At 38.9% G+C, this 16,343-nt stretch overlaps 1 protein-coding gene across 2 annotated transcripts in view; it reads right to left on the bottom strand.

Moving 5' to 3' along the window:
- Window positions 1-16,343, bottom strand: part of CYP7B1 (cytochrome P450 family 7 subfamily B member 1) — a 125,319-nt gene that overhangs the window by 23,032 nt on the left and 85,944 nt on the right. The window lies entirely within an intron of this gene.

Here is a 16,343-nt window from a genome sequence, read left to right on the forward strand (position 1 = left end):
CTGCTGCTACATCCCATCTGTGAAGGTGACTTATACTACATGCAGAACAACTCATTCTGATTAAACACAAGATATTTACTAGCTTGGATCTAATCAAAGATCAAGGGATCACAAGCTTTACTACTATCATACACAGCATGGATTTTTATGTAGCTGGATTAACCCTATCATAGTCACATTCCCCCTTGAACTGCTGTAACACAAAAAAAAAATTTGAAAATTAAAATAACCATGGTATGCTGTATTTACTTTTAATTTTACTTTCAAAATTAAAACTTTTTGGGCAGAAAAATAAAAGCCAGAGATTTGCCCACTTACTTAAAAGAAGTTATTATAAATTTAATTTACAGATAAACAGATGTGGCTAAACCAAGATGCATATTTTGATCTCTGTTTAACTGACTACTAACTTCAAATTTAAGTTTCCAAGAACATCTTTTGTCCTCTGGAAAACCAGTACATCTTCTTATCCGACAGTCTCACAGTCAACAGTTTGCTGTGCCTTTTTAATTTCCTTAAGTTTTGTGGCCTTGGCATTTTGTTTGGTTGTTTTGTAGTGTGTTTTTTATAGAGGAGAAGGTCAAGCTCCTCTTTCTTCAATACCTCCCAGAAACCACCACATTAATCATCCCCTTGTGGTCAAATAACAACATTATTTACTCAAATGGTCCAGAAAACTTTGTAATGTTTAATTTTGTTTTAAGTGAATAAAAGCAAAGAACTAATCTGAGATTACATGAGAGGGATCACTAGCCCTGGAAGCATAGCAGCCAACTTGATACCCTCAATTATCCCTTCCAAGCCTGTAAAGAATCTGGATGATTTACCCATTTTTTCCCCCTCAGACTATTAAGTCCTGAGAGTGTCCGCCTTTCACTTCCCTGGCTGGAGACTACGTCCTGTAAGTAGCATCCTGACAAATATTTAGATAGGCTTTTTGTCATCTTCTAATTGAATGCATCTAATTTCACCCTCCATGTTCTGTCATTCGGTCAGAAGCTGTATTCTTCACGAGCTCTCCGCCGGGTAAAAAGAAGGCAGCTCAGAAATCCAGGGGAAAATTAACTTAATGCTCCAAGTCTTCGGGATCACATCAGGGAGACATTTTGCTATTGCAAAGACGCGAGGGTCATCGTTCACTTCAGACATGTTTAGCTCAGCAGCAATAAGCTTAACACTGTTAAACACTGTGTCAAAGCTACGTGGCTTTCAGAGAAAAATATAACACCAGTTCAACTTACGACCCACAGCAGACTGATAACAGAAATGTGTCTTCATTTCTAGCTTTCTGTCTCTTTGGGAGATGGAGGTCATCTCCACGACTTATCAATGTCTGCTAACACACAGCACAGAAAAGAGCGGCCGCTCATATTTCAGTGCCTCCCCAAATCCAGCGCCTTTCTGCACAAACCTTCAAGCAGAGCAGTGCAGCCAACCCCATTTCCTGAGGGATTACCACCTGCATCCTGAGTATCTCCACAAGCCTTCATCAACTTTGAATGCTAAATAGAACCATTAACAAAACCCACAGAAACTTTTACTGCTTAATTAATTTGCTCATGAACTTTAACTCTGGACTCATGCTTCACAGAAGTTGTAAAATTTGATAATTAGGGAAAATATTACAAGCATTAGAGTTATATTTTACTCATGACAAATATTTTGTTGTACCAAATGCAAAATATAGCTAAGATATATAATAGAGAGCTATGAAGCGTTTTGATGGAAATTTAGGACTGCAACTTTTTAATTTAAGCATTCAGAATGTCTTAGAGGTTACATTTTATTCAGGTCTAGTCTAACTGCTTAAATTCTAAAGTATTTAACAAACCTCACGATATTCCCAGGTCTTTTCACTCCACATATTGGGCTGGTTTTGCTTATATAGAGGAATATCTTTACTTGTCTGAGAAGCCTCTGTGAAGTCAGTAAGACTTAACGAACAAATTTCTCACATATGTGAGTGAATTTTACAAATAAAGCATCAGCAACATGTCCAATGCAATCTATAAGTAGACGGATCAGTTACAAAGTGGAGGGAGAGCAACACAGTTGTATCATCCATCATTGTTAAATGGATAATTTCAAATGGCATTATGCAAAAATCAGCTGGCTACAAATACAGCCCATAAATAGAACGAACAGATTTTGATAACTAATTTTTCGTTGCTTTCACAGAGAAAAGAGACTTTCTTGTTAGCAAGTAATAGAGTTGCAACATCTACTACACCAAAAAAGAAAAGTTTTGGAGTTGGTTTACAGTTTCCTTATGGGAATATTTTTCAGCTCACCTAAAACACAGGAGGCAGTAACTCAGGTGTGATTATTTAGCTACTGAGGTAAGGCAATACTAAAAAATGTGGATGCTGTATCTATGTCTCACTTATGCCAAGCAGCAGTGATGCAATAAAGCAGGAGAAAAATGAGCTTCAACATAAGTATTTTGGAAAATGTTCAATAAAAAAAATAAATTCAATGTCTCTAAACATTATGCTTTTATGTAGTGAAAGGGAATTATTTTGGAAATCCCAGAAAGTCATTTGTAAAGGTCTCTGAACACAACATCTTTTTTTTTTTTTAGTTATAAAGAAAATACCCTAAAGATTCACAAGCAAACAGACTTTGCCAACATGATCTCTCACAGAAATATTATTGCTTTATAAAAGCACACAAAACTATTCTTTTCTTGGTTTCACCATTTCAACATCACTGCAGTGTGAGGCATTGAACCCATGTAAATGAGAGGAGAATCTTTCTCATCTCACTGGTTATTTGTATTCCAAAGGAGCAGATGCCTTTCAAATTATGCAAAAACCCACAGCGCATCTTGTACTATAGCAGATGAACAGGTTAATTTTTCTTTTTGCACATAATAAATCATAAGTGCTTTAACACCCATAGTCGCATTTCATGAACATAAACCTTCTGTTTAATAATGTCTGTTTACAACTAGAATCAGACATACAGTAATCTTTTGCCTGGGATAAACATTAATCCAGATCTGTCTAGAAAAATTATACAATTCATTACCATAAGTAATCTCTATTGTGCCCCATGCTTAACCTTCATCTTTTTTTCCTGTCCTATAATCTTGCAAATCCACTGGTGGTGTATGATTGGCATCTGGTGTTAAGGCAGCCTTCACTGCACACAGCGCAGCTGAAGAAGCCCGACAGGAACACGTCACTCTGCAGGGTAACGCCAGTTCAGCTGACCGCTTTTCACAACAACTTCCACCAAAGGCGGAGAAAAACCCACCAGCCCAGGAGAAAAAGGTCTAACAATAATATAGAATCACCCTTCTTTTGCCACAGAGGGGTTATTTTCACTTTCCAAACCTCGCTACCATTCACAAAAGTTAAAGTTAGTGCTCTGAATTTTCCATAGTATCTTTGGACAAACAATCATAATACCATGTCCAAGCTGGAACACACCATGTCAGGGGACTTTAAGGAATGGAAATGGATTGGTACAGAGTAGAACAAAAGCTATTATGAACATGTCAAAGCAGTTAGAGATTATTCACAGGCTCAATCACAATATTTAAGCAACAAGACATGACAGACAGTGTCTTTCCAGGGGCTTATGAACACTCTAACTGTGAGGAAAAGAATGAGGCCAAAGGCTTCAACCCCAAGAAAGGTAATCCCCAGAAATGTGGTGTCTGGAATGTCTTCTTGTATTATGAGAGAGAGAACACAGGAAACTTAGGACAGGAGGAAGCCAGTGAGTCTTTCTATTTTTTTTTTTTATTTTGCAATTTTTCCCCTAGACCTACTTATAGGTGTTCTACATCTATGAGGACAGAAAATAAAATTTTCTGTCAAATATTTGGCCACAATGCAATTTTTGACATTTATAAAATTATGCATGTCTTAAAACCTCACCCAAATTATCTCACTCAGTGATCTCCTGGAACTCTAAATCTTCCAGGTTGAATACATGCAGTACGAAAAAGCATTCCCTGCAGAACAAGCCAGATGAGAGTTTTAGCAATATACAATCTTTTACCCTTGGATTCTCAGCTTACATAACTTCCTGTGGAGGTAAAGACATTGCTCCTATCTGGTCACTGCTTTCAGATTTGTGGGGAGTAAATGGATGCATCACCTTGAGAGAGACACGGGTTGACTCGATGAAGTGCGAATCCTGGACAGAAAAACCTCACACTGCTACTGCCTATACCATGCCTAGGTAAAGTGGCTTCATACTGCAGTACTGATCACCATCTCTTTTCCTTTAGGATAAAAATCACTCATAAAAGGAAAGGACAAAGACACAGAAAAAAGTAGAAAATACACTTTTGAGCACTCCAAGGAGAGGAGAGTTTATCTGCGCTCCCAAAAAGAGCAGTACAGCAAAACAGACTCTGCAGGTAATGTGAGACAAACTGGGAGAAATGCTGACAAAAGCAAATCAACCAACTAGTGAATTTTTATAGTGATTTTTTTCCCCCAGAAAAATGCACTCCTTTTGTTGAAAGCTTTTCATGTCAAAAATTTCTGTGATTTTAATAAAAAATACATTTTTTCTCCTTTAAAACCATACAAGGTTTTATTGCTAAGATCTCCAACTGTAATCCATTCACCACAGGAGCATCTTCTTTTCTCTCTCTTCAAGCAATTCAATTTAGGTAATCCCCAAATACCCAAAAATGTCAAGACTCAATAACTCATTCAGTAACTCTGAAATATCACTCTCTAAGAAATCTTATTCCTTTGCAGTTTAGGCTTAATTATATCAAGAATTGTACGTTGACATTGTACATAGCAATTCTTCACACTGCACACTGCGTTGAAGGACACATCTATAAATTCTACCTCTATTTCTAGTTACCAGTTGGGACATTGCCTAAGAAGCCAAAAGGCAAGTAAATACCATTGTAGGAAAGTAATCTGAACAGTTCTAAAATGGAAACCCACAAAGAAAGAGCTTGTGGCTCAGGCTTTATCAAAGGCTCAACATTCTGAGAAATTTTACAATACCAAATGTAATGTAAAGTTTCATAACAGCCAGGATAGGCCAATGAGACAATAATTCATCAGTATTAAAAGTTAATACAAATTTTGGGCTCATAGCCTTCATTTTGCAATCCCACTTTGCTTCTGCTCTGGGTAAAGGCTATGAGAGCAGCCAAAACTACTCAACACTTTCCCTGACCAAGCCCAAGGTCATTCTATTAAATTTTACATTTGAGATTATTTGTCCAGTCCACGACTTTTCCTTTCTTAATTCAGCTTTAATTAAAGAAAAATAGGCTAGGCAGAGATGATGTGAGGTTACTGATTTCATACCTGGTACCCCAGGTAGGGTGCTGTGCATTGGTATCTTCCTTATATTTTCCTATGCCCTTCTTGAAGACAGTCAGTAACAGAGTCTTTTCAGTCTCCCCAAGCAATCTGCTTCTTCTCACATCTAACCTTTAACTTCATAAAGTAGTGGGCTTTATCTCAAGCCCACTACTCCTCACTCTGTCTGCAAAGGATAAGAGAATAAATTATTCCCTTCACTTCTGCAGGAACACTTAATGCATTTAAAGGTACTTATTATGTTCTCATTTAGTCTTTTTTAGGTTAAACAACCTCCATTTCTTCCAGTATTTCCTCATAACTATTTTCTAGACCTCTATATACTTGTATAACTTCTTTCTTGATTTTTCACACCTTTCTCTATGGCAGTGTCTGCACTGAGCACAGCAGTACAATTACCTATTCCATCTCAAGGGTGACACCCTTTGCTTCCCAGCACAACCTCAGCTTTCTGTGCAAAATCACCAGCATGTTGATAAAAATCCAACTTGGGAACCATTACAGCTCTCAGCCTTTTCCCAGGGAAAAAATTGTGCTCCCATCCAGATGCTGTTGATTAGTCCTCTGTGTTTTCCAGTTCGCCATTTGGAATGCTAATCCCTCCTTTGCAGGCTCGCAGACACTCCTCTTTAGGTATTATCCACAAACACAAACACTTTTTTTCCTCATGTTCATGTGAGAAGGATAGTATCAGAAGATCCACCTGTATTTCCTTTCACTCCTATTAGGAACATATTTATGCTGCACATTAACTGACTTTACCCAATGACTTTTGTCTGATATCCCTCTCTTCCCTAATTCATTTCTGCACTTCACTATACTGCTTTGCTGCATTTAACACATGTTAAAACTGTACACAGTAAGTAGCTCATAGTAGGAAAATCATATTAACCGTCTGGCCTGGAAGTGACAAGTGAAGTGTGGATAAGAATGTCAGCACTCCCCACAGAAATATATTCAAACAGGCAGAAATCATTCCTTACGTAATAAAGAGCAAACAAATAAATTCAGGAAATCTCAGAAACAGTGGTGGGACATTATCACATTTTAAAATCCCTGGTAACAAGGAAAGAGAGGAGAATGCTAGATGGAAAAATATTGCTGCTTCTGTATGCAGCAACAGTGTTTTCTTTGAGAATGTAGTATGTAATTTCAGCAGTAAAAAAATAATTAGTGTAAAAATCAAGTATTGTTTTCTATAAAACTGCACGCTAAATAATGCAGGATGATTATTAGGACAAAAAGGGTGATGAAAATAGACCCTTCATTTAATGCAACTGAGCCTTCCAGAAGTTTGGAATCTTGGTTAACCAGACATCTCTATAATCACCAGAGAGAAAAGGAGCTTTTTGGAAGTATTGGTCTTTATTAATGATACATCATTAAGGTCATCAAGGTATCTCCACTAGATTTCCTCTAATTCTGTCTTTTCTCGTATTTGTTTTTTATGTCAGTTTTCCTGACCCACTCATATGAAAATCTTTTTCTCCTGCTTCCGATTCCTCTGCATACTTCCACCCTCTTGGGATGCCTAGATGAACTGCCATGACCATTGAGCCCCTTTCCCACCCACTGTTTACTTTCTTCTCAAACCAGATCTTCCTTCTCCTGTTCAGATCTGGGTTGCCTTTGCTCTTATCTCTTGCGATGTGTTCTTAGTCCAGCTATTGTCCACCTGCTTTCACTTCCAGTTCACCCTCAGCCAAACCCCTTCTTGAATCCTGACCACCACTGTCACCACTGTGAACCACACACGCTGCAGTGGCACAGAGCAGAAGCAAGGCTGTTGGTGAGTCCTGTCCAGTTTCCCCACTGTGCTCTCCTGTCTTCCCACACCCATCTGTTGTCTCCTGAATTAGGCAGAGACAGGAACAGCCTTTCTACAGTGCATGTCTGCATTGTTCACTGCAAAAGTGATCCTCAATTCTGGGATCAAACAGTACCAATAAAATCACACTCTCTCCATCTCCCCTTTCCGGGAGTATTAGCCATTTTCAAGAGGCAAATGCAATTCATCAGGATGCATGTGTGTGTGTACACATGTATTTATCAATTATGTGTTTATATCAATCAGATTATGCATATTAAAACAGATTATGTGTATATAAGCATACTTCTATATGCACACACATATGCATTTATGTGCACATACTTCTATATGCACACATATGCAAACATCATAGGAAAAACTGAGTGGTGCCATAATTTCATTTTTTTTGTTGCAGTAACACTAACACTTTCTATGTTGTAACACAAACAGTTTTATTATAATATTTTGGGGTTTAGCTGTAAGCTTCTGATGTTATAGCCATGGTGGCATTGTGAGTATCAGTACAACCCTTTTGACCTGAGTGCATTATATACCATTACTGACCAGCAACAGACCACTGCAGAAAACTGCTCTGTCCCTCACTCTGTCTACCATACATAGAATTTTCAAATACCAGCAACCCACCCCTGATTTATTGAGGTAATTAACTAGAAAACGGGACCACTTACTCTGTCTAAAAATCTCCATGTGCATAGCTTTAGAAGAAGAAAAGGTTTTGCATTGTATCTTTTTAAAAAAAGATGAAATACAGCTAAGATTTTTAATTAACAATTTCATGACTCCCACAGTTATGGCCATGCATTCCCCAAGTGGAAGCACAGAAGCACATGGTGATCTGCAAGCAATTTCCCTCCTCTCCCCCATGAGCTTCAGATGTCAGACATTTCACAAATTGTATTACAGAATTAACAGTCAGGACATATTTTGCTCAAAAATGTATTGAAAAACCCCAAAGTGTAGTCTCAACAGTTGGATAAACACAAAAATACTCCAGGTACCTAATTTAGTTCACTTATTTGCAAATAAACTCGAAGTTGATAAAATGAGAGAAGGTAACTAATCCTGTCAGCAAGGCATGTATCACAGGAAAACAGCATTTGAATATGTACTTAGGTGAATGTTTCAAAAGCTTTAAAGTCTGTAAGATGAACACAGTATCAGTAGGTCTTCTTCTCTTTCAAAGATTATTCAATTATTCATATTTTCTTTCCAGATACTTCTTTTTCCTCTTTTCCTTCCAGTGCTACAAGTCTATTGCACACATTAAGAGAAACAGTCTTCTAATGGGATTCCCCACAAACATTAATTCTCTCCTTCTTCATCTCTTTCTGCCACCAACCTAGATTAACACCTTAGTTTCTCCTTCTGAACTGATTTTCCTTCTCTCAGCAGAAACTCCAGGTGATCTATTTCAGCAGAAAGCATGCAGCAATCTGCACTCTTTATCTCTGGCTTTTCACTAGCTGCAACAAGTCTCTCCTCTTTTTCCCCTTCCTAGATGTGCTTCTGCATTCTTTACTCCTCTTCCAAAACTTCTTTTCCATTTCACTTGTACCTTTCCCCCTTCTCTCACCCTGAGCTCTGCTCCAGCTCTGCCCCTGCATTCAAGAGCATATGGGTCTTTTTCAAATCAGACTTTCTCATAGTTCACATTGGATAAGTCCTATCCCTGCCTTAACAAGCTGCCACAATTAGGGAGCCACAAATCCAATTACTTGCAAATGTATTTTCCTAGGTCTGTGTAGTGATACTTTTAACATAAATGTACATATGAGCAGCACTTTTCTATAATTCATACTATACACTATGAAACAGCAATCTGATGGACTCGGGTCTGAAGTGAATGGATATGAAAAGTGCAGTCTTTTACTAAGCAGTCTTGGGTAGGACTAGACTGAAACTAGATCTCTCATTATGAGGGGAATTCTGAAGTATCTTAAAACATTTTTTTATTTTTAAATTTTAAAAAAAAATAGCCCTTAAATATATTTCCCACAAAACAGCTGCTCCTCAATTTTATTTAGCAAATATCAAAATGAAGCCAGTCACAGCCTTCTCAGCTTGCCCACAGCTTTTCCTAGGATGCTGAAAGGACTTAATGACAGTGATGGTGGTGCCCTGTTGTCCTCGGGCAGATTTGCAGAGCAGCTTGCAGCCACCCTCAGCCACACCGAGCAGAGTGTGGGTCGTGTGTCTCACGGGCAATCTCTGCCCGACCTCCCCCTGGGGTGCTCTCATCTGCTTTTCCCTCTCCTGAGCCTAAAACTCTGCTAAGCCCTTAACAGATTTAATATGTATTAATTTAGGAGCATCAGTGCATTGCCTGAAAACAATGGTTTGATGCTTGGAAAATATATTCCTTTAATTGGTCTGTGGCTGCCCTTCTTAAATATTTATGTAAACTCTATTGTGTTCAAGGGCATAAGGGTTAAACCTAAGTGAAGCCTTGTATTTGTGTGAGTTCTCTCAAATGTAATCTCTGTTGGTCTTAGGCAAACTAACTAATTCCAGTTTTAGGTAAATCAAGAATACGTTTTCATTCTGCAGTCACAGAAAGTAAGATATTACTAACTGAAGATTGAAAGATGGAACAGTGACTGGGACACTATAGGGTCTGAACATGTTTTAAATCCCTCTGCTATGAAAAAAGAAGTAGAAAACATAAATAAAATTCTCAATTTTTTTAAATTAAAGTGAGCAAACTTGGGGACTGTAATCAGAGACATTAGAATTCAAATGAATACCTGTTTAATTTTTTTCTTAATTTGATTCCTGTACAAAAAAATATTAAGGTTATAAAGGATCATCTTTCTGAAGAATCCGGGATGGCTATATATAAAAATATATTATCTATCCTTTTATTTTCTTTTTTCAAAACCAGATACCATCCTACTGAGTAATTTCATAGAATAATGGAGTAATTTAGGTTGGAAAAGACCTTTAAGATCATCACACCCCACCATTGCCCTAGCACTGACAAGTCCACCACTAAACCATGTCCCCAAGTGTTACTTCCACACAAGTATTTCCAGGGACTGGGACCCAACCAATCTTTCCTGGGCAACCTGCTCCAATACTTGACCACCCTTTTGATGAAGAAATTTTCCTGACATCCAATCTATACCTCCCTGTGTGCAACTTGAGGCCATTTCCTCTTGTCCGACCTATTGGTACTCGGGAGAATAGACTGATCCAGTTTCAGGGAGTTGTAGAGTGGTTAGGTCACTCCTGAGCCTCCTTTTCTCCACCTCAGCTCCTTCAGCCACTCCTCATAGGACTTGTGCTTCAGAACCTCCACCAGCTTCCTTCCCACTCTCTGGACGTGCTCCAGTGCCTCCCTGTCTTTCCTGTAAATTCAATACTAGAGCCCAAAACTCAGCCAACCCATGATGAAAAACGGGTGAACACCAGGGTTGGAGCCAGGTATTGATCTGCTGGCTCTTCCTATTTTTCCCCATCATTCCCAGCAAATAGAGGAGAACACTACTTGTGCAACTGATCCTTTAGCCAGTCATCCCAAGCCCTGAGGTCTCTCTTGACTGCCCTCAGACTTCTTGCTGGGACTTGCAGACTGCCACCTGAAAAATCAATAATGGATGATAATCTGAAAGCCATAACAGGGTGGGAAGGTTTCTCTTCACATCTTTAAGCTGGACCCAGGAGGCAGCAGACTTCCCAAATAGGTGTGACCAGTCTGCATGTTGGGCCTTCTGTTCCCATCAGAAGAGAGTTTCCTATGACAGTGACCTGTCTTTCTGCTTTCTGGAAGTGGCTTTTACAGAGGGTGTGGTCTGACTTGACCCTGGCCACACCTCCATGCCAGATGAGCCCTCGCCCTCACCATTGTCCAGCTACACTCACAGAGCCTCACCCCTGTTAGCCGGGTGCCTGGGGAGATGGGGCAGTCACAGAGGTGATGCTCCTGCTGCACAGGTGATGCTCCTCCTGCAGGAATTTATCCCCATTGCTCCCTATCCTGGAAGTCACTGTGTTCAGAGAGGAGAGGGAATCCTCCATATCCAATGGGCTGTTGTCTGTTGGGCCTGTCTCAGGGAAGACAAGATGAGATTCCAGTAGTCTGTCTGTCTATCACACTCCCTGATGCTCCTCAACCAGCTCATCCTTGTCTCATTTGAATTTGAAATTTTATTAATAAAGTGTTCAATATTTTTCAACCAGCTGCTTCAACGGGTACCATTACAATTGTTTGGGAGCCCCACATAATGAAATTATGATTCCCAAACAGCAAATGAGGCAGCTGTCTATATATGGGACACAAAATTCACAGAAGTGTCAAAACTTCATGAAATCTTAAAAGCTTAAAGCATTTCTGTTGAAGAGATAATAAGCTTTACAGGTTCTAATGAAAAGACTGTAGATATAGGCAAAGAAGGAGACTAAGATTTAGAACACCTCATCCATGTTAATCCATGGATGCAAGCTCAGGACTATAGACTGGTGACTCACCCAGTCATTCCCTTTGCTTAAAAGGTTTCAAGACTGGCTTCACAGCACCCATCTAGCACAGAAGTCTGTAGGAGTGGGTGTTTTGAGTGCATTCAAGGATGGACTCTCATGTGTCTTGCCATGTGACCTAGGAGCCAGACCATTAGCACCCCAAACTGTGTCATACGACTGGTGCTGAATAGAAAAAACAGCACAGATTTTGTCCTAGAAAGGACCTCAATATTGCTTACCAGAAGACAGTTGGATCTGTAAGAAATCTGAAAATCCTCCAGCTCAGGTTGTCAGTAAAGCTGATATGAGGTGCTGGGTCTTGTGGATGCCCTGGGCATCAGACCCTGCTGGGACGAGCCACCTCTGACTGATCATAGATACAGCAAGCAATCTTATTTCTATCTGGATGCCTGAATCCCAAAACATGCATTCCCATTGTCCCAGTGTTTAAATATTTGCAATTTTGTCACATTCTGCAATTTTTGTTTGTTCTTACTGAAAGCTATTGTGTGTTAAAAGTACAGTGTAAAAACTTCCTTTATTCCAAAGGAAAAGTGGGTATCAATAGCATCATAAACAGCTGGAGAAATATGGACTCACTGAAGTCAATACTAAACTGAATATACAACTGATTGTGGAAAGATTTCATACCCTGTGCTGCACCAAGAAGTAAGGCATGGGGTGAGTCCTGAATTTCATAATCTACATGCTATCCCACTGCTCATAAACAACTGGTGACATTATAGGGGTGATGAGGAGTGCATCAAAGGCATGGCCAAAGAGTGCACTGACCATGCTGAATTTTGTATTGAGCATAGGCAGAAATCCTAAGTTTTCATAGCTATAGCTCTACTCTGGTTATAAACTTGAGTTCTCTACCACCAATAACTGTTCTGTATTTTATGCTGTATTATGTACCTTTGCTATTTTTCAGTTATGAAAAAATTACAAGAAAATGAAAATTAGAAACAAAAGGTTACCAGTAAAATTTTTTAACATTTCAATTCCAAAGATTTGCACCATTCTGATACAATGTAGCCTTCTGTTAATGATGCATCTGTCATTTTATTGACACCCTTAAACAGCTTTATTCTCTTTTCTAATTAAGAGACAAAGCTGATTATGTCAATCTATGAACTGGCATCTGAGTGCTTTTGTTAAAATGTAAGAAGCAATGAATATGACTATTGTTATGCTAAAACAAAAAACTTGGGAATTTTTACTGGAAAACCCAAGATAGCATAATATATAATGGCTAAATTAGAACAGATTCTTCATATTCATGCAGATGCACATGTGATTGTATTATATAATTAAATGAAGATACTGTGTGAAAAATTAATTCCCAGTAATAGAAAACATAAAGCAACAGTGATACATAATATGCCTGACTAAAATATGTGAGGAGAAATCATCAGATCATAAAATATCAAACAAATAAATGACAGACTTAGTTATCAATCCTCAAGGAAAAATTAAGTTATTAAACAATCCAAAATGTTTGCATGTCAGGACATGATTTCAGCTCCATCCTGCTGCTAAATCAGAGATACCTACTCAGTAGGCTCTTTTAAGACAATACTGTGGATGGGATGAAAAGCTTACCCTTGTAGGTAGAGGTCTTTGTGTCTGGATTGTCACAGGTAAGACTCTGGAACAATCTCCCACACACCAGCATGAATTACTGCAAACTGTCCTAACCTAAAAAGGCCAGGGAGAAGACAGCAACAGGGAACTCCCACAAAGTCAGATGATCTTCAATGTTTTGGGATGTTAGCAGTTTTCAGACTCAAAGATAACACAAAACAGTTTTCCCCTCAGTTCTGATCAAAGGCAGCAGACAGAGGTTATGTGTCTCTTCTGGCAGCACTAGATCTTCAAGACCACTACTGGTGCTTAGCTCCTGGCAGGAAAGCACTGAATCCTTTCCAAGGAACTCAACTGATTCCATGTTTGCAGTTCTTGCTGATGGTACTGGGTGTCCTCAGGACAGAGCTTAAAGTACTGCAGTCTGACACAGCTCTCCTGGCATCAACCGAGCTAAAAGAATTTACACCCTGAAGATTTAGTCTTCAGCTGCTGACTGTGTCAACCAGTGTTGGCATACATCCAATGAACACATACATCTTCCCTCTTTTTCTTTAAAAATTTCTGTTCTAAATTATCAGAAAAAGCCAAGACATTATAAGCCATTATATCAATGGCATTAAATTTAGTTATAGCTTCTGTGCTCCCTCAGATGCACACCACACCCGTGGCTGCAAACTACTATTCTTCTACCATTTTCTCATCAAGGGATCATAGACTTTTGTCTGAGGTAAACTACAGGCAGTGAGTGGAATGTCCATGACCTTCTACTTTGACCTTCATGGAGGTTTAGTCCATGGGGGAAGGGAGCTCCTCACACTTTTGCTAAAAAAAAAAAAAAAAAGATTTGCAAATATAAACTATAGCCTTTGTACTGTATATATGCAGGTTAAGAATACATCTCTGGATAACTTATGGAGATGTCCATTACTTATGAGACCAATGGTCTTGGCTCAGTACTTCCAAACATCACTCTACTTCTGTTGCATGTCATGAAATACCTAGCTGACTGAAAACAAAATTTTGGGAATGGTTTTAAGGAATTATTAAAAGGGATAATAATTTTTCCTCTTCTGCAGGATGTCCTCTAAGGGTCCACTCCGTAACCTGCTATGACTAATCAGTTTGGTAAATTTCCATTTTGACTACCCACTAGTAAGGCTGGGCTGTTCTCTGTTTAGTGAGAGAGAGGAAGGTTTCAGCCCTTTGGCTTGAAAAGAGTCTTCTTTTAAGAATGTAATGGTCTTCTTTTAAACCACAAACATTTTGTTCACACTGAAGTAGCAAGATTGAAATATTTACATAAGAGTTTGGAAACAAATTACTCTCTTAACTGCAGCTTCCCTCACGTATAGGATCATACAGAGGTGACTGACAACAGCATCAAATCATCCCAGTACAAAATGCAAATACCTGGAGTTAGGATTATTGACTGCTGTTATTTGTTCTTAATATTATTAGGAATTTTCATCTTAAAATAACAAAAAAATAAGTAAGCAAATTGAATCACAGCCTCACGTTCTTCTTACAAATTGGAGGATGTTTTTAGTTTATAAGAGCAGGTAAATAAAAACCAAATTACAATCAGTGGTATAAATCCACATAGCAGTATTAACATAAATACTGCTATTGCTAGGCCAGATAGTACTTGGTAGAGATGATATCTCATTAACACTGATGCACTAACAAAAATAACAATGGTGGTCACAGAATACAAACACCTGCATATGTGTAGGACTTACAAACCAGTCATTAACAGATGAGATTCTCAGGGAAAAGGGACTCTATATAATCTGAAGAGCTCTCAAAAAATGCCTTTGAAAATCATATTAATAAAATCAAACCCTACCACTGCACCTGTCCATGGCCCAGGCACAGAATTCTTCTTGGCTGTGCTGGGATCAGTTCTGACCACAGCCAGCCACTGGACCTCTGCCAGCCACAGCAGAAGCTCTGGTCTTCCAGCAGAATGGGCATCACAGCCACTTCCGTGCTTTTCCCTTTCTTGTCCCCTGACTCTCCCTCACCCCCCTCCCAACAGCTCCTCTGGATGGGCCAGAGGACATGGCCAAAGGAAGGGAAGTGCAGCCAAGACTTTGCTATGCCCCAGCAGCCCCTCTCTGCTGTTGCAGGGTCATTGGCAGCCAGAATGATTTAGAGCAGCCTTCAGGCTATTCTAACTTACAGTGAGGGACTTGACTGACTCATTGCTGCTCCAGGACTGTGGGAACATAAAGCTACCTTAAAGCCATTTCAGTCATCCCTGCTTCTGAGCTGTGCTATTTTATCCTTGCCTGTGACTGAAAAAAAACGGAGAGTGTGAGTTGTTTATGCATCTTGCAGCTGCAGCAAGTGGTGGTTTCCTTTGCCTTTCTTCTGGCTTTATTTGTTGGGGCTTTTTTTTTTGTGTCTGTTTTGGCTTTACAGCCAGCTCTGGTAGTGTTCATAGCCCTGCACTCCATCTGAGACGGTGATTTATGGCAGTCCCTGCTCTATTGATTGGTCTTCCAAAGCTGAGGCTCCCGTCAGCTGCAAGGCTGTGGGAAGGCATGCTGTGCTGGAGTTTGCTGTCTGCAACTAGGACAAGCAGCATTCTTGAGGTTCCCAAGCATGCCATGCCCATCAAGAATAATTTTGTACTTTAGCATCTTAATTTTTACAGAATCAAATGCTAGTGACAAGCTCAACTGAAGAGAGATCAACTGCTTCATCTCATTGCTTATCAGCTTTGCTTACATTTTAACTCTGATGGAACTTTGGATTAAATTTCTGCATCGATAATCTGTTTTGTTAGGCACAGAAAATATCAAACTACATTTATTCTACTAATTCCTGTAGCACTCATGCACTTACATATACCTTCAATATTCTCTTTCTTTTTATATTTGCCATTTTAATTTAATGCTCTTCATTGCAAATTTTTCACACTTACCCTCTTTGTCCTTTTCTTCTATAATGCCTTTATTAAATGAAATCTTTTTTTAAAAAAGTACTTCCATTTTTTAATATTATTGCTTCTTCTCTATCACTATCTAGATTTAACATTTCATTGAGCAGACAGTTTTAATTTTCCATTTCTCCAACTGTTCTTTCATTAGACTATTTCTTAAGTCTTTCATTTTATTTTTCTCTTCTGTAATTTGCTTTTAACCTGCCTA

Source organism: Agelaius tricolor, unplaced genomic scaffold (assembly GCF_023055355.1).
Source record: "Agelaius tricolor isolate 1412-34295 unplaced genomic scaffold, bAgeTri1.0.p SCAF_2, whole genome shotgun sequence".
Taxonomy (NCBI): domain Eukaryota; kingdom Metazoa; phylum Chordata; class Aves; order Passeriformes; family Icteridae; genus Agelaius; species Agelaius tricolor.